Source organism: Bubalus bubalis, chromosome 3 (assembly GCF_019923935.1).
Source record: "Bubalus bubalis isolate 160015118507 breed Murrah chromosome 3, NDDB_SH_1, whole genome shotgun sequence".
Lineage (NCBI taxonomy): Eukaryota > Metazoa > Chordata > Mammalia > Artiodactyla > Bovidae > Bubalus > Bubalus bubalis.
Window position 1 is genome coordinate 126,918,924 of NC_059159.1, and position 24,568 is coordinate 126,943,491.

A 24,568-nucleotide genomic window follows, 5' to 3' on the forward strand; every position below is an offset into this window, starting at 1 on the left:
CTTAGATTTTAAGAAGTTGTATTATTTAAAAAGTAATGTCATCTCACATGCTAGTAAAGTAATGCTCAAAATTCTCCAAGGCAGGCTTCAGCAATACGTGAACCGTGAACTACCAGATGTTCAAGCTGGTTTTAGAAAAGGCAGAGGAACCAGAGATCAAATTGCCAACATCCACTGGATCATCGAAAAAGCAAGAGAGTTCCAGAAAAACATCTATTTCTGCTTTACTGACTATGCCAAAGCCTTTGACTGTGTGGCTCACAATAAACTGTGGAAAATTCTGAAAGAGATGGGAGTACCAGACCACCTGACCTGCCTCTTGAGAAACCTGTATGCAGGTCAGGAAGCAACAGTTAGAACTGGACCTGGAACAACAGACTGGTTCCAAATAGGAAAAGGAGTATGTCAAGGCTGTATATTGTCACCCTACTTATTTAACTTCTATGCAGAGTACATCATGAGAAACGCTGGGCTGGAGGAAGCACAAGCTGGAATCAAGATTGCCAGGAGAAATATCAATAACCTCAGATATGCAGATGACACCACCCTTATGGCAGAAAGCAAAGAAGAACTAAAGAGCCTCTTGATGAAAGTGAAAGAGGAGAGTGAAAAAGTTGGCTTAAAGCTCAACATTCAGAAAACTAAGATCATGGCATCTGGTTCCATCACTTCATGGGAAATAGATGGGAAAACAGTGGAAACAGTGTCAGACTTTATTTTTGTGGGCTCCAAAATCACTGCAGATGGTGACTGCAGCCATGAAATTAAAAGACGCTTACTCCTTGGAAGGAAAGTTATGACCAACCTAGATAGCATATTAAAAGGCAGAGACATTGCTTTGCCAACAAAGGTCCGTCTAGTCAAGGCTATGGTTTTTCCAGTAGTCATATATGGATGTGAGAGTTGGACTGTGAAGAAAGCTGAGCGCCGAAAAATTGATGCTATTGAACTGTGGTGTTGGAGAAGACTCTTGAGAGTCCCTTGGACTGCAAGGAGATCCAACCAGTCCATTCTAAAGGAGATCAGTCCTGGGTGTTTTTTGGAAGGACTGATGCTAAAGCTGAAACTCCAATACTTTGGCCACCTCATGGGAAGAGCTGACTCATTGGAAAAGACTCTGATGCTGGGAGGGATTGAGGGCAGGAGGAGAAGGGGATGACAGAGGATGAGATGGCTGGATGGCATTACCGACTCGATGGACATGAGTCTGAGTGAACTCCGGGAGTTGGTGATGGACAGGGAGGCCTGGCGTGCTGCAATTCATGGGGTCGCAGAGTCGGATACGACTGAGCCACTGAACTGAACTGAATGTTTAGTGTATTTTATTTTTAGGTTCCATCTTTAATACACTATGTGTTTTTATCTTTGTTTCTGCACTCAAAGTTTACTTCTAATGGAGAAACAAGCGTTAAATAACAAAGACAAAATCAAACAAATCATGTATGGCATCAAAGTCAGTAAGTAATTTGATAATATACAATGAGTGAAAGAGAGATGTTTCAGCATCATATTTCGTGAGATTGGTGAACAAGCCCATGAAAAATAAACTCAACCAAGGAATGAATACATACAAAAATCAGCATAGAGGATAAAGGGAGAAATTGAGTATTTCATTTCAAAAAGAGACACACATCTGCTTTGGCAGCAAGCTGTAATAAAAAATTTGAAACATTACCTATGGCCCAAAAGTACAAACAGGACTGTGCATGTTGATGTGCATCAGTCCTTCCAATGAATATTCAGGACTGATTTCCTTTAGGATTGACTAGTTTGATCTCCTTGCAGTCCGAGGGACTCTCAGGAGTCTTCTCCAGCACCACAATTTGAAAGCATCAATTCTTCGGCACTCTGCCTTCTTTATGGTCCAACTCTCACAACCATACATAACTACTGGAAAAACCCTAGTTTTGACTACATGGAACTTTGTTGGCAAAGTGTTGTCTCTGTTTTTTAATATACTGTCTAGGTTTGTCATAGTCTTCTTTCCAAGGAGGAAATGTCTTAATTTCATGGCTGCAGTCACCATCTGCAATGATTTTGGAGCCCCCCCAAAATAAAATCTGTCACTGCTTTCTTTCATTTTTCCCCCCATCTATTTGCCATGAAGTGATGGGACCAGATGCGACACTCTTAGTTTTCTGAATGTTGAGTTTTAAGCCAGCTTTTTCACTCTCTTCTTTCACTCTCATCAAGAGGCCCTTTAGTGCCCCTTCACTTTCTGCCTTTAGAGTGCTATCATCTGTGTATCTGAGATTGTTGATATTCCTCCTGACAGTCTTAAGTCCAGCTTAAGCTTCATCCAGCCTAGCATTTTGCATGATGTACTCTGCATGTAAGTTAAATAAGCAGGGTTGACAATATATAGCCTTGACATACTCCTTTACTAATTTTGAACCAGTCTGTTGTCCCATGTCTGGTTCTAACTGTTGCTTCTTGACCTGCATACAGGTTTCTCAGGAGGCAGGGAAGGTTGTCTGGTATTTCCATCTCTTTCAGAATTTTCCACAGTTTATTGTGATCCACACAAAGACTTTAGTATAGTTTTTAGTATGTTTTATATGTTTTATGTATATGTTATATGTTTAGCATATGTTTTAGTATAGACTTTAGTATATGTTTTTCTGGAACTTCCTTGCTTTCTCCATGATCCAATGAATTGTTGGCGATTTGATTTCTGGTTCCTCTGCCTCCTCGAAATTTGCTTGTACATCTGGAAGTTCTTGGTTGCTGAAGCCTAGCTTGAAGGATCTTGAGCATAACCTTGCTAGCATGTGAAATGAGCGCCCTTGTGTGATAGTTTGAACATTCTTCAGCATTGGAAAGTAAACTGACCTTTTCCAGTCCTGTGGCTACTGCTGAGTTTTCCAAATTTGCTGCCATACTGAGGGTAACACTTTAACGGCATCATCTTTTAGGATTTGAAATAGCTCAGCTGGAATTCCATCACCCCCACTAGCTTTGTTTGTAGTAATGCTTCCTAAGGCCCACTTGACTTCATACTCCAGGATGTTTGGCTCGAGGTGACTGACCACACCATCGTGGTTATCTGGTTATCATGAAGACCTTTTTTGCATAGTTCTTCTGTGTATTCTTATCACTTTTTCTTAATCTCTTGTGCTTCTGTTAGGTCCTTAACATTCCTCTTCTTTACCATGCCCATCCTTGAACTATTACCTTGATATCTCCAATTTTTTTGAAGAGATCTCTAGTCTTTCCCTGTTTCAGATTCTTTTTCCATATAAGCCATTACAGAGTATTGAAAAGAGTTCCCTGTGCTAAGCATTAGGTACTTATTTGTTATCTTTTTTTTTCCCCCAATTCTTTTTTGTTTTTTTTTGCCATGCAGTGTGGCATGTGGGATTCTTAGTTTCCTGATCAGAGATCAAACCCATGTCCCCTGCAGTGGAAGTGGAGCATCCTGACCACTGTACCACCAGCAAATTCCCTTAGTTATCTATTTTACATATAGTAGTATATGTATGTCAGTCCCAGTCTCCCAATTATCTTCCCCCGCCCTCCTGGTAACCATAAGTTTGTTTTCTACATCTGTGACTCTATTTCTGTTTTGTAAATAAGTTCCATTTGTACCACTTTAGGTTTCACATATAAGCGATATCATATGATCTCCATCTTTCTCTGTCTGACTTATTTTACTTAGTGTGACAATCTCTAGGTCCATCCATGTTGCTGCAATTGGCACTGCTCATTCTTTTTCACGGCTGAGTAATATTCCATTGTATACATACACCACATCTTCATCCATTCCTCTGTCAATGGATGTTTAAAGTGCTTCCATTTGATATCTGGACAGTTTTTGGTTCAATCCTGTTTATGTGTGGAAATCCATTCACTGAACCACTGCTCTTTATCAAATGACAACTAACATTAGACCCTGATCAAGGTACCAAAGACATTCTTCTGCTCGCTCATTTCACGGACGCTTTTGGTACTCACAACAGTTACAATTTAAAATTTTATAATTCACCAACACTCAGTTTCTAAGTAATATAAAGACACACACTGATGTAGCTAAATAAGCCTGTAATTATTTGAAATATTTCTATAAATTCATTCTTTTCTTAGAAAAAGCCTGAGAATACTACTAGTCTTATTTTCAAGTTACCATACCAGTAGTCAATAGCTGACATTATTTCTGTTTAGTTCAGTTCAGTCGCTCAGTCATGTCTGACTCTGCGACCCCATGAATCACCAGGCCTCCCAACCAATAAATTATACTCTCCTAAAAGCAAGCCAGATAATTTAAAATCCCTGAATATTTTACTTATATACTAATCTCACTATTTTCAATACCTTGAAAATCAACTGGAAAGCTCAGATTTCCCTCACTAGTCATTACTTACTACCCTTACCACAATTAACAAATCTTTTCCCACATCAGTGTATGACTAGCTCTAGACAACTATATTAAACTTTTTGAAGATAAACTGAGGCACAATAAAATGTTTAAGGGTGTATGAGCAGAAATAAATTTGAATCACACAGCATCCAATCTAGCAGAAGAGAAAAGCGCTTCAAGGAGCTGTACAAAATGAAAGACTCTTATAGGCAGAGCGGAGAAGTAACAAAGACATTATACTAGGCAAAGGAAAAAAAGTTGGTTGGTTATTGCAAATTTACTTTCCTTTAGAGGATGGTAGTGGGTCTACCTGGCAGATCACCTAACAATTGCTAATCAGATGACTCCTGATTGACTGGTTTAGAGTTCATTTCTGGAAGAGCCTCAAATGTAATTAAGTGAAGCCATGGTTGGTGATGTGGAGCTTAGCAAAATAACTCTACTTGGGGTCTGTGGTCTTGTTTCTAACAACAGTATTGATACAGCAAGATTTTAGAATGGATTGTATGTTGAAAAAAATTCAAGAGATCACATAAAAATATCATAGAGCAACAAAGCTGGTCATTATCAAAGTCAAGTCATTAAATAACTCAATAGTCACTGACAGTGTCTGCTAGGTGCTGAGGGCACAAAAGCGTAAGGCATAATATGCATGCTCTATCTCAAGAGCTCTCAAACTAGTGGTGGCGGTAAGGATTGGAGAAAAAAGTGAGTCACACAGATATGATCATGATCTTCAGCTGTGTAAGCCAAGGAAGCCCATTTTTGAAGAGTTGGTCACCGCCCATCAAAATACATGTTTACAGAGAAGCATATTCTAAACTTAATTGCTCTTTACAAGCTAGAGAGTGACAAAAATTAGGCACAATCAATTTGGCTGTATTAAGCAGATAACTATTACATAAGAAGCACAGTGCCAATGAGCATGCAACTGCTAAGACAGATTCTGCTAACAGCTGTGTTTAAGGGGGCCCAAAGCAAGAACACTGTCTCTGACCCAGTAATCTCTCCTCACTGTAGGGTGTAAAGGAGGCACTTTATCATTAACATTTCTATTAATACACAGTATGAAGGGAAAGACAGGTTGTTTATTTGAATTGTTAGCAAGCCCCACTACTCTGACAAATTGTTTCTTTTCATGTCAGCCATGGGCAGAAACAAGATTCTCCTGGGGAAACATCTTTATGTGTCAAATGCTATAGTGCTTAAGTAAAATACAGACAAGTAGCTCTAAATCAGGAAAGAAGGACGAAAATAATTTTTTAAAATTTACACTTGAAGTTAACTTTTAATTTTTTCTTAAAGAAACAACAAAAGCCTACATAGAAATCTTCAATAGATCTTAATAGTCCTGGAGAATTTAGCCTCTAATGATGAAATATTACAACATATATAAATATACAGACACAAATTTCTGAAATATTTTACAAATTGGTCATTCTCTCCAGTTCATTAGCTCATTTTCTTGCCAAGAAAATTAAGAAGCATTGCCAATCATCTTATATTGGCTGTAAGCTCAAGCTTAAGCAAGTTCAAGGATATATTGTATAACACAGGAAATATTGTATAACACAGCCAGTATTTTGCAGTAACTGTAAATGGAAAGTAGCCTCTCAAACTGTATAAAATTTTTTTTAATTAATAAATAGGAGATTCTTCTTCAGCAAGTAAAGAATATTTTCTTCATTAGATGGTTTTTAAATACTGAGATATCTTTGGGAACTGAAAAGCTTGCCTTTCCTTTAATGTCTCTGCACCCTTTATGGCCCCCCAACTGGCTGGTGAAACCAGTGCACTAGCTGTATTTCCACAGCAATTGTTAAGCCACTCAGTAGCCAGTTACTTTTCTCTTTTCCACTACTGCATAATCAATCCTTCAAAGATTAATTCCTTCTTCCATATTGCTTTGTCTGGTTTTCCTGGCAGAAAATGCCCTTCCCCCCACCTCGAAAAGCCCAACCTGCTCTGCAAGCATAGAAAAAGGACAAATGTAGGTTAGGGAAATGGGAGTTACTGCAAAATTAAAATTCTCTCTAGATTAGATATAAATTTTAAAAAAGATACAATGAAAAGTTAGTTACATGATTTTAAAAAAGTATTTTGGAAATAAATCTTGGGAAGATTTATTATTTACCTTCTCTCAACGTGAGGTCAAACTTATGTTACAGTGTTAACATGTAAAAATGCTATAATACTAATACATATAAAATGCTCTGGCACTCACTGCTAAGCCCTAATGCAATTCCTCTTTCGAAAAAAACATCAACTGAACAAGATGTCAACCCAACAGGATCTTCTTTAGAAGTACAACTAACATCAATAATAATACATGTTGGAAGTGAACTATTAAAATTCTCAGCATAATTTTTAAAATAAATAAATACATTTTCCTAGTACATTAAAACCATTTGAGTGGTTACTATTTGAAAAGAGCCTTAAATGACACTCCCTGAATCAGTATCTCCCTTCAATCCAATCTACCCACAGAGTCCAGACTAAATCTTTTTGAATTCTGCTTTGCATATATCGATTCCTCTGCCCCTAAAAAAAAAATCTCCAATGGTTTTTCACTGTCTACAGCATAAAAGCCTAACTCCTTAGCTTGCATTTAGGACCATTCACAAAGTACCCACACTAGCATTCCTAACGGAGAAGGCAATGGCACCCCACTCCAGTACCCTTGCTTGGAAAATCCCATGGACGGAGGAGCCTGGTGGGCTGCAGTCCATGGGGTCGCTAAGAGTCGGACACGACTGAGCGACTTCCCTTTCACTTTTCACTTTCATGCACTGGAGAAGGAAATGGCAGCCCACTCCAGTGTTCTTGCCTGGAGAATCCCAGGGACGGGGAAGACTGGTGGGCTGCCGTCTCTGGGGTCGCACAGAGTCGGCCACCACTGAAGTGACTTAGTATAGCATTCCTAAATCACATCATACTGCTTCCCATTCATATTCTATACTCCAAGTAACATGAAGTATAGTTAACACTGACCATACATTTTAGTTGGTCAGATACTCTAGGTTGCTTGAGACAAATCTAGTATATGCTTTTTGCCCTGGAATATTATTAATAGCACCACTCTCTTTCAGAAGGGTCCCAGTTTGGACAATAAATTATATATTATATATGGTCAGCCCATTTAGTAGACTCTTGGTAACTGGGAGCAACTGTAACTATCTCTTTACAAATCCTAAATTATTAATAAGCATTAATAATGTCCTCCCATATAACATGCGGTAAAATGAGAGTGGAATGAGAGATGAATAGGGAAAAATAAAGATGGACCAAGATATGAATGCTAAGCTAAACCAATCACTAGCCTTAGGCATTGACTTGAAACACTGGGTTCTTAGGAAGGGGATAAAATCAGTAAAATCAGTAACTTAGAAAAATTGTTATACGACTGCTCAAGGATCATTCACAAATGGTCCAAATCCTCTAAGCTACAAATCCAAGAATGCAAGGGGTCTTCAGTGTTTGCAGTTCCTAAAATGTGACATCTTAGTCTCTTGCTTCCATACTTTGCACATGTAGCTTCCTCTGCTTGAAACAGCTAGGAAAGCATTTAGTTTTCAAGACCCAGTTCAAATGCTATCTTCAATATGAAGGCTTTCCTGATGATCCCAGACAAGAGTAATTAATTTCTCTCTCCTCTGAAGCTTCAGAGCACTTTCTTAGGTTGTTAACATATTAATTTTTCACACAGATTATTTGTTCTACCTTACCTCCTGTAGGAGACGTTCAGTACCTTGAAAGTAGAGATTGTACCTTATTCCACTTCGTACCCCACACATCACCTACTACAGTACCTACCAGTACATGATTACTCATATATGTACTAAGTGAATGAATGGGCAGATCGTGATAATAAACTGAGAATTTAGAGGTAGGGTGTTAGAAGTGAGAACCAAGGAAAAGGGGTTCACAAATGGGAACAGTCAATAAACATTTTTAACATGTTGGAGGAAAACAAGGTTATCAAATAAGTCTATTTTAAAATTTGTTTTTAATAATGTAATGATGAAAAGCACAACACTAGGTGATGATACACACACTCAGATTTAGAAGGATACTCAGAAGTGATCTTTCTACTTACTACAGAAACCCCTTGCTATTGCTGTCTTTGAGCTGTCACAAATCCCTAGTAATACCTTCTTCCAGTTCCCTCAGCTATTCTCTGGCATGACTTCCAGACACTTCAGCACAGAGAATGTTCACACTTACAAATAGCTATGCTACAATAGTGGATAAAAACCCAGTATGTCTTGTATTGTTCCATTTTAAGGCTGTTAATTCAGTCATGAAAATAAATGATTTGGGACTTTCAGGACCAGAAGCTAATACAGTTTAATACCAGGCAGAAGAGGTTATTAAATATTTCTTTTGGCCAGATGTATAGTAACAAAAGCATTTCCTCGGCCTTACTGTGTTTTATTAGAATGTCTTAGTAAACGAGTTTACAAAACACAAAGTATTTCCAGTGAGTGAGTTTGTCTTATAGCCCAATGACTTCAAACTTTGCATTCAAACAGTGGTCCCTGAACCAGCAAAGTGGCATCATGGAAGAGCTGGGGAGAAATGCAGGCCCCACCCCACCTACTGAAGCATAATCTCCATTTTTATAAGATCTCCTAGTGACTCTGTTCATATTAAAGTTGAAGTACCATGGCCTTAGACAACAAGTTTTGACTCTGCAAACAAGCAAGTAAATTCATTTTAAATCATGTACAACATTTTTTGGCCCTCAAATGTGAATACAGTAAGCTCATTCATGAGAATTTTGTATTGACATGCAAATTACCGATTTTAGAGAAATGGGGAACTAAAATCTCATTAGAAATCTACATTGATGTTAATTTTTAAAAGTATGTCCTGCTTGAATAGATATTTCTACACAAAAAATAGAAGCTTCAGTAGAGGATATATCTTCTCTATGGCATTACTGTTCTCAACTGCCATTTCATGTGCAAGGAATTCTGCAGTAACAGCTTACTGTATTTTTGCTGAATCTTTCATTTACCCGCCTTTCTACTGGGAGATTCTCAAAGCCCTTCACAAACTATGTGTCTCCTACGTGTGCTAAGTTGCTTCAGTCGTATCCAACTCTGTGTGACCCCATGGACTGTAGCCTGCCAGGTTCCTCTGTCCATGGGATTCTCAAGGCAAGAATACTGGAATGGGTTGCCATTTCCTCCTCCAGTGGATCTTCCCAAATCAGGGATCAAACCCACGTCTCTCAAGTCTCCTGCTTTGACGGGCAGGTTCTTTACTACTGGCACCACCTAGGACACCTGTGTGTCTCCTACAGCAAGAAACAAGTAATGTACCAGGCACAAGGTTCCTTCTATTTATGATCCAGATTGACAAATCAGCCTCCCACCTGAAGTGCCAATGCCATGGGACCAGAGCGCTTCTCCTCCCTGGGGCCAGTGCTCTCACTCTCAGTTTTGCATTAAGCTGGCAGGCAGCAGAAACACAGAGGTCTGCAGTTAGCTGCCAGGAGCTAAGAGATATGAAAGGTCCCCAGAGAAAATAAGCTGAGGCTGATAGGCACTGTAAGACCCTTGAAGCTGAGTATCAGTCAAGGCACATCTCACTGTTAGTATTCCCAGAAGCATTATAATGAACCACAAATTCAAAGAGAGGGGAAAAACAGGACTAAGTATAGAATAGCACTGGGAAGCTACTATAACCCTTAACTCGAGCAGATACAACCTTCCTATAACATCAGTGCAACCCATTTTGGACAAGTCAGAACCAATTCGCTTTTATAAAGAAACATTAAAAGAGTCACAACCTTCTTCATTAAATAACTCAAAATATGGTGGGTGCAGACATCTTTCAGAAAACAAATTCTATGCAAAAACAAAGAATTCAAATATAAATAATACAATCCCTTAAATCAAATTCTGTCAGTAAAAACAACCATAGAAAATAAAAAGAAAAAATGCTGTAATTCATACTTTTTCTTACATATTAGTTATTTGATCATGTAAGAATTTCCATTAAAAATTGCTGTCATCTGTGTTTTGTTCTTCACTGTATCCTAAAAATGGATAAATCAATTTACCTGAAAGACAATGCACTTCTCTGACCTTCAGAGAAGAATACTCTTATTACAAAAAACTCTTCAGGACTGAGAATGAGCTTATCATTGTGTGGAAAGGATTTTTTGATAAAAACACCACCTCTCTAAAACCCAGATTTCCAGAAATGGAAGTACTAACAGAGCATAGGAACTGGAAGAAAATTCAAGATGAGAATTGTTTTCCTTTTCTGTACACCCTCTGGGACCAGGGGAAAATGTGTGAGAGACCATTGCATTCATCATCATCTCCCAATTAGTATCTAGCACTGGATCTGGCAAGATAACAGTCCAGAACAAATATTCATACATATATGCCCAGAGAAAATTATGACTGCCCTCCTTGTGCTAAACTGTAATTCTTCCCCAGGATGCCCATAAGAGAGTCTACAAACATGTGGTCCAAACATTCTTCATTCTTTTGTTAGGTCATTCATTCAATCCACAAATGTTTCACTGAGTCATTTATTACATGCTAGGCGCTGTCAGCAAAAACAAGACCGGGAGCTGACTGTGGCTCAGATCATGAAGTCCTTATTGCCAAATTCAGACTTAAATTGAAGAAAGTGGGGAAAACCACTAGACCATTCAGGTATGACCTAAATCAAATCCCTTATGATTATATAGTGGAAGTGAGAAATAGATTTAAGGGACTAGATCTGATAGAGTGCCAGATGAACTATGGACTGAGGTTCTTGACATTGTACAGGAGACAGGGATCAAGACCATCCCCATGGAAAAGAAATGCAAAAAAGCAAAATGGCCGTCTGAGCAGGCCTTACAAATAGCTGTGAAAATAACAGAAGCAAAAAGCAAAGGAGAAAAGGAAAGATATAAGCATCTGAATGCAGAGTTCCAAAGAATAGCAAGGAGAGATAAGAAAGCCTTCCTCAGTGATCAATGCAAAGAAATAGAGGAAAACTTCAAAATGGGAAAGACTAGAGATCTCTTCAAGAAAATTACAGATACCAAGGGAACATTTCATGCCAAGATGGGCTCTATTAAGGAGAGAAATGGTATGGACCTAACAGAAGCAGAAGATATTAAGCAGAGGTGGCAAGAATACACAGAAGAACTGTACAAAAAAGATCTTCACAACCAAGATAAAAACAATGGTGTAATCACTCACCTAGAGCCAGACATCTTGGAATGTGAAGTCAAGTGGGCCTTAGAAAGCTTCACTACGAACAAAGCTAGTGGAGGTGATGGAATTCCAGTTGAGCTATTTCACATCCTGAAAGATGATGCTGTGAAAGTGTTGCACTCAATATGCCAGCAAGTTTGGAAAACTCAGCAGTGGCCACAGGACTGGAAAAGGTCAGTTTTCATTCTGATCCCAATGAAAGGCAATGCCAAAGAATGCTCAAACTATAGCACAATTGCACTCATCTCACATACTAGTAAGGTAATGCTCAAAATTCTCCAAGCCAGGTTTCAGCAATACGTGAACTGTGAACTTCCAGATGTTCAAGCTGGTTTTAGAAAAGGCAGAGGAACCAGAGATCAAATTGCCAACATCTGCTGGATCATGGAAAAAGCAGGAGAGTTCCAGAAAAACATCTATTTCTGCTTTATTGACTATGCCAAAGCCTTTGACTGTGTGGCTCACAATAAACTGTGGAAACTTCTGAAAGAGACGGGAATACCAGACCACCTGACCTGCCTCTTGAGAAATCTGTATGCAGGTCAGGAGGCAACAGTTAGAACTGGACATAGAACAACAGACTGGTTCCAATAGGAAAAGGAGTACGTCAAGGCTGTATATTGTCACCCTGCTTATTTAACTTCTATGCAGAGTATATCATGAGAAACACTGGGCTGGAAGAAGCACAAGCTGGAATCAAGATTGCCGGGAGAAATATCAATAACCTGCAGATGATACCACCCTTATGGCAGAAAGTGAAGAAATAAAAAGCCTCTTGATGAAAGTCAAAGTGGAGAGTGAAAAAGTAGGCTTAAAGCTCAACATTCAGAAAATGAAGATCATGGCATCTGGTCCCATCACTTCATGGGAAATATATGGGGAAACAGTGGAAACAGTGTCAGACTTTTTTCTGGGCTCCAAATCACTGCAGATGGTGACTGCAGACATAAAATTAAAAGATGCTTTACTCCTTGGAAGGAAAGTTATGACCAACCTAGACAGCATATTCAAAAGCAGAGATATTACTTTGCCAACAAAGGCCCGTCTAGTCAAGGCTATGGTTTTTCCTGTTGTCACGTATGGATGTGAGAGTTGGACTATAAAGAAAGCTGAGTGCCGAAGAATTGATGGTTTTGAACTGTGGTGTTGGAGAAGACTCTTGAGAGTCCCTTGGACTGCAAGGAGATCCAAACAGTCCATTCTGAAGGAGATCAGTCCTGGGATTTCTTTGGAAGGAATGATGCTAAAGCTGAAACTCCAGGTCTTTGGCCACCTCATGCGAAGAGTTGACTCATTGGAAAAGACTCTGATGCTGGGAAGGATTGGGGGCAGGAGGAGAAGGGGACGACAGAGGATGAGATGGCTGGATGGACTCGATGGACATGAGTTTGGGTGAACTCCGGGAGTTGTTGATGGACAGGTAGGCCTGGCATGCTGCAATTCATGGGGTCGCAAAGAGTCGGACACGACTGAGCGACTGAACTGAGGCGCTGTCCAAGGCACTTGGGAAAGAGATGTAAATAACACTATATTGATATTTATATTATAACTGGCAAGATCAAACTTAATAATTTCACTTTCATATTTAAAAAGAGAAAGAGAACATTTTCTCTCAAGTATTTTAAGAGTCACCATAATTCCTGCAAAAAAGAAAGTGTTATTCGTTAAGTCACATCTGGCTCGGAGAAGGCAATGGCACCCCACTCCAGTACTCTTGCCTGGAAAATCCATGGACAGAGGAGCCTGGTAGGCTGCAGTCCATGGGGTCGCTAAGAGTCGGACATGACTGAGCGACTTCACTTTCACTTTTCTCTTTCATGCATTGGAGAAGGAAATGGCAACCCACTCCAGTATTCTTGCCTGGAGAATCCCAGGGATGGTGGAGCCTGGTGGGCTGCCGTCTATGGGGTCACAAAGAGTCGGACACGACTGAAGTGACTTAGCATTAGCATTAGCACATCTGGCTCTTTGCCACCCCATGGACTGTAGCCCACCAGACTTCTCTGTCCATGGAATCCTCCAAGTAAGAATACTGGAGTGGGTAGCAATTCCCTTCTCCAGGGGATCTTCTTGACCCAAGGATCAAACCCATGTCTCTTGCATTGCAGGTAGATTCTTTACTGTCTTAGCCATCAAGGAAGCCTAGATAACTGCTGGGCATGGAGTAATGAGTATTATACAGTAAGTCATAGTCCCTTTTTGCCTAGGATATCCAGAAGCTTTGAATTAATCTTAATGTGAAACAACCACATCAGCACTGTTACTGAACAATCTTAACATCTCTACAAGTGGGACAACCACATGTTGCTTTTTTCTACCTGTTTTCTTGCGATATAATTGACACATAGCACTGTATAAGTGTAAGCGGTAAGCATAATCACTGAATGTATACACTCATGAAATGATTACCACAGTAAGTTTAATAAACATCCATGATCTCATGTAGAAACAAAATTTAAAAAAATATATATTTCCCCTGTGATGTGAACTCTTAGGATTCCCCCTCACAATAACTCTCATATATAGCATACAGCAGCATTAACTATATATTAATGTTTCTTGAAAGAATGCAATAGGAAATAAAAAGCACCACTTATGAAGTAATCTTAATCCCCTAAAACTGAACCTGATTTCAATCTAATCAAGCCCAAGAATTAGTGTATAGGAAACAATTGTTGTTTAGTCACTCAATCATGTCCAACTCTTTGTGACCCCACGGACTATAGCCCACCAGGCTCCTGTCTCCAAGGGATTTCTCAGGCAAGAATACTGGAGTGGGTTGCCATTTCCTTATATTCCAGACCCAGGGATTGCACCTGCATCAGCAGGCAGATTCTTGACCACTGAGTTGCCTGGGAAGCCCCCAGAGGAAATAACAAATACATGTAATATGATACCATGAGGATGCAAGCAGTTATGTCAAAAAAAAAAAGGACATTTTAGAGGAAAATGATAGCTTATCTTCATTTGGGCTCCTGCCAAAAGTAGACCCCTGAGACAAGCAGTTTATTTGGGAGAAAAAGTTAATAACCCACAGATAAGTGGGGAATTAGGATAGGAAAGACAGACAGTACACAATATAATATAATGAACTAAACACTAATGTTTTCACTTACGTAATTTAAAGTTTTAAACTCTCTTATTTACTAGGTTCTTCTGGTAGCCCATGCATTCCTACAATGCAGAATATGAATATGAAGGAAATATCTCCTACATATATCAAAAAATGATTTTATTTCACTATTAAACATGTGAACTCGACTTTTTTTTTGACAAGTTAACAGCCTTCAATGAAAAACTGTTCTTCAGTGAAAGTTTTGGTTTCCTATTTTCTACATTCACTTAGTTTTAGAATGAACTCAGGCTTTCTAGCTTCTTTTTCTTCAGTACTATGTTTTAAGGTAAAAATATTTTTATTACCAAATCCAAGCATGATTCCATTATTATACAGGCCTAACATATTAATCCACTAACTTAAAAAATCTGTTATCTTTATAACGTCCTGTTACTTCTAACTAAACCAATTCTAAATGTCAAACACATCCTTGAAAGGCCATATACTAGCTAAGATATCTAACCTAATTAATCATTAGAAGAGAGACTCTTTAATACTGTCTCCTAGGCTCCACAATATTTTAAATTAACTTTTGTAAAGCAAATGGGTTTGTCTTTCTCTTATCTGGTCTAAAAGCCCCCCAGCTGCTGCTGCTGCTAAGTCTCTTCAGTCGTGTCTGACTCTTAGCGACCCCATGGACTGCAGCCTACCAGGCTCCTCCGTCCATGGGATTTTCCAGGCAGAGATGGCCTCAAAGCTCTCATATATATTAAGAGTTATTATCTTATAACCTCCATCACCACCATGTAGTTTTTGTTTACTAAAATATTACTCAGGAAATGACTGTGGTTTGCTAAAAGGAAATCTGAATTTCAGAATCTATCTCCTTTGTACATTTTTGTCTCCTTTTTCTTAACTGCCATGAGATAGAGGTAAAGAAAGAAGGATAAAAGAATTGGCATAATTAGGAATTACTAACATCAGAAGTGAATGAGGGCACATCATTACAGATCTCATGGACATTAAAAGGATAATCAGGGAATACTAAGAACAACCCTCATCTCGTTCATTGCACTCATCTCACATGCTAGTAAAGTAATGCTCAAAATTCTCCAAGCCAGGCTTCACCAATATGTGAACCGTGAACTTCCTGATGTTCAAGCTGGTTTAAGAAAAGGCAGAGGAACCAGAGATCAAATTGCCAACATCTGCTGGATCATGGAAAAAGCAAGAGAGTTCCAGAAAAACATCTATTTCTGCTTTATTGACTATGCCAAAGCCTTTGACTGTGTGGATCACAAGAAACTTTGGGAAATTCTGAAAGAGATGGGAATACCAGACCACCTGACCTGCCTCTTGAGAAACCTGTATGTAGGTCAGGAAGCAACAGTTAGAACTGGACATGGAACAACAGATTGGTTCCAAATAGTAAAAGGAGTATGTCAAGGCTGTATATTGTCACCCTGCTTATTTAGCTTCTATGCAGAGTACATCATGAGAAATGCTGGGCTGGAAGAAGCACAAGCTGGAATCAAGATTGCCGGGAGAAATATCAATAACCTCAGATATGCAGATGACACCACCCTTATGGCAGAAAGTGAAGAACTAAAAAGCCTCTTGATGAAAGTGAAAGAGGAGAGTGAAAAAGTTGGCTTAAAGCTCAAGATTCAGAAAACGAAGATCATGGCATCCGGTCCCATCACTTCAAGGGAAATAGATGGGTAAACAGTGGAAACAGTGTCAGATTTTATTTTTGTGGGCTCCAAAATCACTGCAGATGGTGACTGTAGCCATGAAATTAAAAGACGCTTACTCCTTGGAAGGAAAGTTATGACCAACCTAGACAGCATATTGAAAAGCAGAGACATTACTTTGCCAACAAATGTCCATCTAGTCAAGGCTATGGTTTTTCCTGTGGTCATGTATGGATGTGAGAGTTGGACTGTGAAGAAGGCTGAGTGCCAAAGAATTGATGCTTTTGAACTGTGGTGTTGGAGAAGACTCTTGAGAGTCCCTTGGACTGCAAGGAGATCCAACCAGTCCATTCTGAAGGAGATCAGTCCTGGGATTTCTTTGGAAGGAATGATGCTAAAGCTGAAACTCCAGGTCTTTGGCCACCTCATGCGAAGAGTTGACTCATTGGAAAAGACTCTGATGCTGGGAGGGATTGGGGGCAGGAGGAGAAGGGGACGAGAGAGGATGAGATGGCTGGATGGCATCACTGACTCGATGGACATGAGTCTGAGTGAACTCCGGGAGTTGGTGATGGACAGGGAGGCCTGTCGTGTTGGGATTCCTGGGGTCGCAAAGAGTCTGACACAACTGAGTGACTGAACTGAACTGAACTGAAGAACAACCCTATGTTCACCTAGATGAAACAGACCAATTCCTCAAATGACACAATCTACCAAAAAACACACAAAGAAACAGACTATCTAAACAGATTGATACCTATTAAAGAAACTGAATCAATAACTAATAACCTCTCAAAACAGAAAGCACCAGGCTCAGATGGGTTCACTGGTGAATTTTACCAAACATTTAATAAAGGGAAAAAAACTACACTTATTCTCTATAATCTCTTTCAGAAGACAGGAGCAGAGGAAATATTTCCTAACACGTTCTATGAGGCCAGCATTACCTTCATACCAAAGCAGACAAGCCATTACAAGAAAATACAAACCAGTATATTTCATGAACACAGATGCAAAACTCCTCCAGGAGATATCAGTGAACCGAGTCTAACAGTAAATAGAAAGATTATACACAATGACCAAGTGGGTTTTATTCCAGGTATGCAAGACCAGTTCAACACTTGAAAATCACATTTAATGTAATCCATCACAACAATAGGCTAGAGAAGAAAAGTCATAAGATTATATAAATACATGCAGAAAATGCATTTGACAAAATCTAACACCCACTCATGTAAATTAGGAACAGAGGGGAAGTTCTACAACTTGTTAATGAACATATGAAAAGTGTACAGCAAACATCATACTTAACGGTGAAAAACTTGAGCATTACCACTAAGATCAGTTATAAGGCAAGGATGTCTCCTCACACCATTGTTTTTTAAGATTACACTGGACATCCTAGCTAATACAAGAAGACAAGAAAGGGAAATAAAACATATGCAGATTGGGAAGGAAAAAATAAAACTGTCTTTGTTTACAGACAACTTGATAATCCATGCAGAAATTCAAAACAAATGACAAAAAGTTGCTAGAACTAATAAACAATTACAGCAGTGTTACAGAATATAATGGTAATACACAAAAGTCAATTGCTTTCCTAAATCAGCAATAAACAGGTTAAACATGAAATTCAAAATACATCATCACATTGGCACCATCCAAAATAAAAATACTTAGTACAAATCTAACAAAATGTATACAAGATCTATATGAGGAAAACTACAAAATTTTGATGTATGAAATCAAAGAAGAACCAAGTACATATTCATGTACCAGAAAACTAAAAAAACTGTCTAGAGGTCAATTCCTGCCAACCTGATCTATTCAGTTAATGCAAACCCAGTCAAATTCTCAGCAAGTTCTTATCTGGATATTAAGAAACTAACTCTAAAGTTTATGCGGAAAGGCAAATGATACAGACTAGCCAACACAACACTGAGGACAAGAACAAAACTGGAGGACTGACACCACCAACTTCAAGACTAACTATAAAGTCATAATAATCAAGACAGGGTGGTACTGGCAAAAGATCAGTGGAAATACAGAAACAGGTCAATGGAAAAGAATAGACAGGCCAGAGACAGACCAAGAAAACCAGAATCAACTAACTGATCCTTTATGAAAGAATGAAGGCAATACAAAGAGCAAAGACAGTCTTTTCCAGTAACGGTGCTGTGACAAACTGCACATGCAAAACATGAATGTAGACACAGACCATACACCTTTCACAAAACTAACTCAAAATAGATCACTGACCTAAACGTAAAACACAAAACTACACCCGTGGCGGATTCATGCTGACGTATGGCAAAACCAATACAATATTGTAAAGTAATTAGCCCCCAATTAAAATAAATAAATTTATATTAAAAAATAAAATAAAATTCCTACAAGATAACACAGGAGAAAATCAAGATGGTCTTAAGTTGATGACTTTTTAGATATAGCACCAAAGGCATGATCCATGAAAGAATGAATTGACAAGTTATATATAATTAAAAATAAAATTTTCTGCTCTAAAAAAATTTTACTTTTCTTAAGTAAAATTTTACTCTTGCCAATGAAGTGTAGCTTTTATACTGTTTTGTTCATTTATTTCCTTAGTACCTAGTATGTGCTTGACACATGGTAGAGACTCCACAATGTTTGCTTAATGAGCAAAGAGATTAACCAAATAACTTTAAAATTCTTCCGTGTTTAGACATTCTACAATTCTTTGAGACCCAAAAGAAGCCCATCTACTTAAAGCTGGAAGAGGACATGAATGACATTTACTTGCCTGTTAAAACAGAGGCATTTTCTGAAACTTTTGCTTGGGGACTAGAACTCAAATTATGACAGTGAAAGGATTACTTTTAAGTAGGAAAAAGAAACATAATTCATCAGACAGCAATAATTCTAGAGACATCCCACTCACAAAAAGACTTGAGAAGAATATCTGGCCTGCCTTAGGACAAGCAGTAAGTAAAATTAAGTCACAAGTCAATTTACAATCAAATAAAGAGAATGAATTTTAAAAATACTGTACTTACCACTGGATTCTATTTTAAAAGACAGAGAAAAGTAAGTTTCAATCAGCTGAAGTTCACATTCTCTAGCCTTGTGGGGAGGAGTTTAATTTTTCTATTTATCATAAATAAAATTAACATAGCAATTCCAACGAACATTTTGTTTTTAGTAATTCAAAACAAAGTTTTTAGATAAAGAGTAGGCTAGATAGTCTTCTAAATGGAAGTCTCTCAGTAGTTGAACGAATAATCAAATGTGAAGGTCACAAAAATGTATTTTGTAATTTTGATTTTGTTTTCAACATCATGAGATGTAAATAGAGCACTGAAAAACAGGTCCAAAACCTACAAAGATTACTCAGCTATAAATTATTAGTATTACTGTTTAACATTTTATTACCTTTGTCAGTTCCTAAATTCCCATCAGTCTCCCTGGCCTCTTCTTTATTAGGTCAAAACTTATTTAGAATTACAAAGTTGAAGGGGACACTAATTTATTTGATTGAATAATACCTTCCCCTCCTGGGTCATGCAGAACTCTGCTTAACAGCATCCTTGGCAGAATGGCCATTTAGCCTCCAACTGAACACTAGATTATGATAGAGAACTCACAGGATGAACCAATACACTTTAGAGTGGAAAGTTTTACCCTACCAGGCTGAACATCTGCTCACCTTTTCCTTCCACACATTTATAAGACAACTCTATTATGTACAGTTCACCAGGAACATATCCACCTGCTCTCCCACAAGCTCACTGAAGTTCTTTGATTATAGTCTATGGGGATGGAAGCACTGAACCAGTAGGGCCTGCAGGGAATTCGATTAAAGGCACATTCTGTCCTTCAAGAGATTCATGATCATGCATGAAAAGTTAGCGCAGAAGACATACGATACCAAGTACTGCAAGGCTTACAGAAAAATTTAGAAGAAGGCAGAGAGCACAGGATGGGTAAAATGAGCAGAGTAGTTTCCACAGATGAAATAAGTGAAGAGAAAGCCTGGCTATGGAAGTTCACATAGTGCAATATGATGAGAGGAGATGAACCTGGAAGCTAGAATGTCAAGGGGAAAAAAAAACACCAAGGTGTTGGGAGAGTAAGTATGTGCTGTGCTGTGTTGTGTGATAAGCTGCTTCAGTAGTGTCAGACCTCTTTGCGACTCTATGGACCGAAGCCTGCCAGGCTCCTCTGTCCTTGGGATTCTTCAGGCAATACTGGAGTGAGTTGTCATGCCTTCCTCCAGGAGATCTTCTCAACTCAGGGATCGAACTCGCTTCTCTTAAGTCTTCTGCACTGGCAGGGGAATGTCTTACCACCAGTGCCAACTGGGAAGCCCAGAGTATAACACTCTTAAAAGCCTGACAGAGGGACTGAAATCTGCTGTAGCAGAAGTAAGATGTCATGGGAGACTTCTCAGTAAGGAAAGAGCCCTGATCTTTAAGTTCTGCGATCACTGTGCTCCTCTCTTTACTAGAGAGAAGTAAGATAATACAGCTAATTGAATGAAATGGTAATACAAAGAAGAAAGTGAAATGAGGGCCTGGACTGGGGTGGGGGAGATTTGTAGAGCTTTCAAAAGAAAGACAAACAGGTCATGGTGACAAACTAAAGGGATGCAAAAGTCAATGAGGCAAAGCTATAAATCCAAGTAGCTAGAGGAAATGAAAGTAAGACTATTTTAGAAAAGCTATTACTATGCACTCACTGATTTACTTCAGTTTCACTAGGTATATGTCTTGCCCAGTCAATGAGGAAAGAGCTGACAGAAGATGAAGTGCCTTCTACCAACTAGCAGGAAGAGTCTGGAAACTGTATTTGACTACTTTTCACGCCAGGACTAAAACACCAAAAAACTAACTGAGTCCAAGGCACTAACAAAACACTAACAGATGCCCAAGTCACTCCAGTCTTTAGAAGCAATAGATAAAGCTGTGAGTTAAAATCACTGGATAACAAGATGTGATGAGAAGGGTGAAAAGCAGCTCTTAGCCAGTACATTTATCTCCTTACTGTCCTCCTTCTGTAACTTATATGAAGGCCTTTTCCCTTTCCCCAACCAGTGAGGGGGAGGGGGAGACAGAGGAACAGAGAGAGAAAACAGAGTGAACCACTGAAGGACAAAAAAAGGGCGAACACTCTCTGTACGATTTCAGTCCCTTCAACCATGAAATTTTTACACCTAGTCTTATGTCCTTGGATACGTTCCAGTGTCTCTTAGTTTATAGTCTATGCGAAGCTGAATAGAATTCGTATTCTACTGTTACGTGAAACCTGTATAAATCTTATGTTGAATTGGTTCATAGTGCTTTCAGGTCTACTATATCCTTCTACTTCTCTGTATAGTCATTCTATTAATTTTTGAGAGTTTGATATTGAAACTCCAACTAAACAACCTTAATTTATCTACTTAAAAAGATAATTGTAATATATCATGGAACTATATATGTAACTTTGTTCTGTATTTTCCAAGTCTCCTGTAAATGGGTTACCATATTTTCATAATTTGAAAAAAAATAAAGATGTAGGAGGAGAAAAGAGAAAAAAAGTAGTAAGGGGCATACTATTTCAAGAAGAAACAGGGTACCTGACAGAATAAAATGTTATCAGGGTATGGGTGAGAAACTCACTAAAGGGTAGTCTAAAAACATCACAATTATCATTTTTAAAAAGTTAAACCATGTCTGGTGCCACTAGTAAGGCAGACACAAGCTCCTCTACTTACACACTTTCAGTCTACAAGCTTAAAATTTGTTTACATGGAGGCAAATCAACAGACCCACAATAGACTCTGCCTGCCACCAACAGATAAAATTAGCCAACCGTTGTATGAGGTGTCACTGTAGACTTAGGAAGAAGTGAAGTGAAGTGCAAGTCGCTCAGTCATGTCCGACTCTTTGCAACCCCGTGGACTATACAGTCCATGGAATTCTCCAGATCAGAATACTGGAGTGGGTACCCCTTCCCTTCTCCAGGGACTCTTCCCAATCCAGGGATCGAACCCAGGTCTCCCACATTGCAGGTGGGTTCTTTACCAGCTGAGCCACAAGGGAAGCCTAGACTTACGAACTAAGGCATTAACAAATATCATTTCAGAAGCTAAACAGAAATAGAAGTGTTTCTTTATATTCTTCAATGATTTCGAGAAAAAAAGGGAAAAAAAAGACACACTCGCACACATTTGGCTTGTGTGAATGGAACTGACTTAAATTACCTGAAACAACTCACTGAAAGGAAATACGTCAGTCCTGACAATGGGATGATAAACTTTGATAGTAATACAAGTATCATGCATTCTCTTAGAAGAAAATGTGCCCAGAAGATACCCTTGTTCCTTCCTTAAACTAAAAACCATTTAAACAACCTGAATAAAAGCGCATTTTAAGCCATTAAGAAAATATCTTCTATCCTATTTTTAGACTATTCAGGGATATTTATTAACTTAGTCTTCAAAGTAATATTCCAGAATAAATCATATACTCTTAGAAAATCAATTCATGTTGGAATATATAAAACTTTCTGGTAATTTCTTCATATATCACCATTTATTTGGCATAAGAAATAACAGCTGAAGATGATCAAGGGAAGTCAGTACCACTGTACATATAAGTATTCCCCAAATAAGGTAAGCGAAGAACGACTTACACTCAGGCATCCAACACTATACTGTAAGTACAGTTAACTACTTCCTGGATGGTTTCCCTTGCTCATGGGCCAAATGAGAAAAAGAAGACTTAAAATCTGATTATTCTGCTACAGAATATTGAATACTTCACAGAATTAAAAGCTATTTCTTGAAGGTTCATCTTATATACCTTAAACCACCCTTGTGTTCAAGACAACAACCAGTGTATATCAAGTAGGTCTTTACAACTTAGTGTTGTGGACTGGGAAACATAATTTACCCTTCTCTTCTGACCAGGTACCCATCTTCCCAGTTGGAGGGGTTTGTAGATGTATTTATGAGATTAGAAAAGGAAAACCATATGATGAGTTTTCCTTGATCCAACTTGAAATACTCTTTATAAACTATTTTATATGCCAATAGGTTCTTACTGAATACCTTTATCACAATTTCTAAACTCAAAAACATCTGTTATATCCTCAGTTTTCATCAAATCTATAAGCAGATCTAGCTTAATGGCAGAAACTTACTAAAAGTGGTATATATTATACATGCTTATGTGTAAATAACTTCACATGCTGCTGGAAGCAATATTTAAGGGATAACTACGGTATATTCAAGTTAAGCTTATAGGAACATATGAAACTGTATAACCAGCAATTTGAAATCTTCCACACTTACACAAATAGGATTTTTATGTTTACATCTTTTCAGTGATCAAAATATACTGCAATAATCTTCTAATCTCTAAATTCTACTAGAGAAAGATTATATACTTCTAAGGAATCATCATCATTTTCCAAATATCTCATCAACTACAACAGTCAGGGATGTCTTTTTTTTAATGATTTTGAGAGTACAAAGTACTAGAAATGATGCCTTTCTGTGTGGAGCAAATGACACCTTTCAAACAGAAAAGCGTAAAGCATGTTTCCCACTTTCATTTAAACCACTTACAGGAATTTATCTGCTTTGTAGTAAAAGCAGAAATGCATATCAAGTTAGATTTTTATGTCTATCAATCACAGTTACATTTGCCACTATTTTGATAAGACTATGTTGTAACTTACCAGGGGAAAGAAAAAAGTTGATAAGCACTTTGAGAAACCACAGTGTTTAGAGTCAGACTTTTGAAATAAAAAGCCTCATCCATTTGCTCATTTCAGAAGGTTGGAAAGGTAGCACAAGCACCGAAAGTTTATCAGGACCGGCGTAATCCTCCTCCAAGGTACTCCTCCATTTCATAAGCACGACTCTATCTTCCTTCTCTATTCATTATCTTACAGAACAAAAATCTCTTCTATATGCCAGACACGATGCAAAGTACTTTATACACTATATCTTAAGCACACAACCTTGGAAAATAATTATCCTCATTTTCAAAATATGAAACTTGAGGGTCAGAAAGATAAAAAATTTTGCTTAATATCACACAACTACAAAGAGGGGTAGAGCTGAGAATGAACTAGGACTTTCAGTTATCCTGGATTTCACATCTTAGGACTACTTCCATAATGCATCAACTCTCCTTGGAAGGGATGTATTCCACTGTATACCTAGGCAGCAGGGGAAAATATAAGTAACAAATATATGTTTGAA

The 24,568-nt window shown here is 38.3% G+C and overlaps 1 protein-coding gene across 1 annotated transcript in view; it reads right to left on the minus strand.

Annotated features, from left to right (window-relative positions):
* The window catches only part of ERP44 (endoplasmic reticulum protein 44), a 94,339-nt gene that overhangs the window by 53,762 nt on the left and 16,009 nt on the right, over positions 1 to 24,568 (minus strand). The gene's annotated exons all lie outside the window — the stretch shown is intronic.